The 2,500-nt window shown below is 63.9% G+C and overlaps 1 pseudogene; it reads right to left on the minus strand.

Moving 5' to 3' along the window:
* Positions 1-2,500, minus strand: part of LOC148405852 (28S ribosomal RNA) — an 8,262-nt pseudogene that overhangs the window by 2,090 nt on the left and 3,672 nt on the right.

Below are 2,500 nucleotides of genomic sequence, written 5' to 3' on the forward strand. Positions count from 1 at the left end.
GGCGCCGGCGGGGGAGGGGAGGGGGGCGGACGAAGACCAGGGGGAGCCGCACGGAGGGGCGCGCAGAGGGCACGGGGCGGCAGGGCACGAGGCCTGCAGCGGGGGCGCGCAGGGAGGCCGCCGCCCCCCGGGAAACGGCCGAGACCGCCCGGGGCAAACGCCGACCCTAACCCACGCGCCACACCACTGCCACCCCGTAAACCCAGCGCCCCGCGCCACAGAGCGCGCACACCCCCGCACGACCGGCCCCCGCGGCCGACGCCCGCCCGTCCCCCGCCGACCGACCCCGCTAACCACACCCCGGCTCGGACGGCGGGGAGGGGCGGGCGGCCGGGCGGCTGCATCCCCAGCCGCGGCTCAGGCCCAATCCCGCCTCTCATTACGCACCCGTCCAATTTCATCGTGATCACTGCCACATCCAGTGTGTCGCTTCATGGCCCCCCTGCCCCTCGGGGGGTCCATAGATAGAACTTTGAATGAATAAAACATCTTCCTAGGGTGTCGCCACAACCAGTACACCCCATCTCTTGTCCGAATCACTCCCACTTCACCTTATTTATGTCTTTTCGCCCCTAGAGTTTTAGCAATGTCCCAAGACAATGCTTTATAGAAGTCAAGGTGACACTCTCCGTTGCCACCTCTGGGCTTGCTGCGTTAGCCGAGCTCGCTCGTTGCCCCGGCGGGACCACTTGGAGGTGCAGCCTATGTAACCTATGACGAACGCCGCCGCAGGGTCTAGCTGCCCAACCAAACCCCGCGACAAGGCGGCGAACCTTATGCACGGATGATCGGTTCCTTTCACCTATAACATGCCGCAAGGACCGACCACCCACCAGAGAGGACTCCAATAGACGACATCCAGCCTTCTCCCTTTGCAACCAACTTAACGTTCATCATCCAGTGGCCTTACTCCATCCCCGGGGTAGAGAAATGACGAGGCATTTGGCTAATCCGGGGCGCCGCAGGCGCCCTCGCGACGGCGGCGCGAAGCGCCGCCGGAGCTGCGTTGGCACCTGCAGGCCACTTTGCGGCTTCACTTGGCCGTCAAGAGGCGGATCAATCGGCGGTTCCAGCTATTAACTACCGCCGTCACCCACGACAAGGATGGGATCCATTAGCAATCATGGCGAACCCTACGACACCACCACCGTCAACCCCCTAGACAGGTAGCTCAGCAAGGTTCCGCTAGCGGTGTAACCTGGTCTACTTATCCGTCCTCACTACTAAGATGAGGAGGGAGGCAGTCCAAGTTCACCCATAGCTTTCCCACGCAGAGTAAGCTGTTGGAAGGCTGCTTTAGAGGCACCCCCAACCCCCCGCAGCCAGGCCGCCGGGGGAAAGGACTGCCCCATGGCTGCACGCACATACCCCTTAATGCCGACTCAAGACCACGCGGCACCCTCTGCCTTATTTGAATGAGCATATAGGGCCGACGCAACCCCTCGCCAGCAGAAAACTTCCGTCTAACCTTCAGAGGCTGTCTCCCCATTGTTGACAACCCCAAGTCCGAAGGCCGTTTACTTTCCTCCATTGCCTTCTTCACCCGAGGAGCGTTGTCTTGGGGGAATGTTGGCAACTCCATGGTCATCAGCCGGGAGCTAAAGCAGGATGGAACCTCCGCTGTTGCCATGCGTTTGAACCACCCCAGCATCATCCCCCCGCTTCCCACGGAGCTGCCTTCATCGTTCAAAAGCACACGTTTACGCCCCTGGGTCAACGAGAATGGGCTCGGCACGCGTCCAGAGTCGCATCCGCCACAACCGACACCGACCCCTCCAACCATCCGCCTCCGCACAAGGCCGGAGCGGGCGCCGGCGGGGGAGGGGAGGGGGGCGGACGAAGACCAGGGGGAGCCGCACGGAGGGGCGCGCAGAGGGCACGGGGCGGCAGGGCACGAGGCCTGCAGCGGGGGCGCGCAGGGAGGCCGCCGCCCCCCGGGAAACGGCCGAGACCGCCCGGGGCAAACGCCGACCCTAACCCACGCGCCACACCACTGCCACCCCGTAAACCCAGCGCCCCGCGCCACAGAGCGCGCACACCCCCGCACGACCGGCCCCCGCGGCCGACGCCCGCCCGTCCCCCGCCGACCGACCCCGCTAACCACACCCCGGCTCGGACGGCGGGGAGGGGCGGGCGGCCGGGCGGCTGCATCCCCAGCCGCGGCTCAGGCCCAATCCCGCCTCTCATTACGCACCCGTCCAATTTCATCGTGATCACTGCCACATCCAGTGTGTCGCTTCATGGCCCCCCTGCCCCTCGGGGGGTCCATAGATAGAACTTTGAATGAATAAAACATCTTCCTAGGGTGTCGCCACAACCAGTACACCCCATCTCTTGTCCGAATCACTCCCACTTCACCTTATTTATGTCTTTTCGCCCCTAGAGTTTTAGCAATGTCCCAAGACAATGCTTTATAGAAGTCAAGGTGACACTCTCCGTTGCCACCTCTGGGCTTGCTGCGTTAGCCGAGCTCGCTCGTTGCCCCGGCGGGACCACTTGG

This window comes from Hippichthys cyanospilos, chromosome 22 (assembly GCF_059441005.1).
Source record: "Hippichthys cyanospilos isolate Australia breed blue-spotted pipefish chromosome 22, RoL_Hcya_1.0, whole genome shotgun sequence".
Taxonomy (NCBI): domain Eukaryota; kingdom Metazoa; phylum Chordata; class Actinopteri; order Syngnathiformes; family Syngnathidae; genus Hippichthys; species Hippichthys cyanospilos.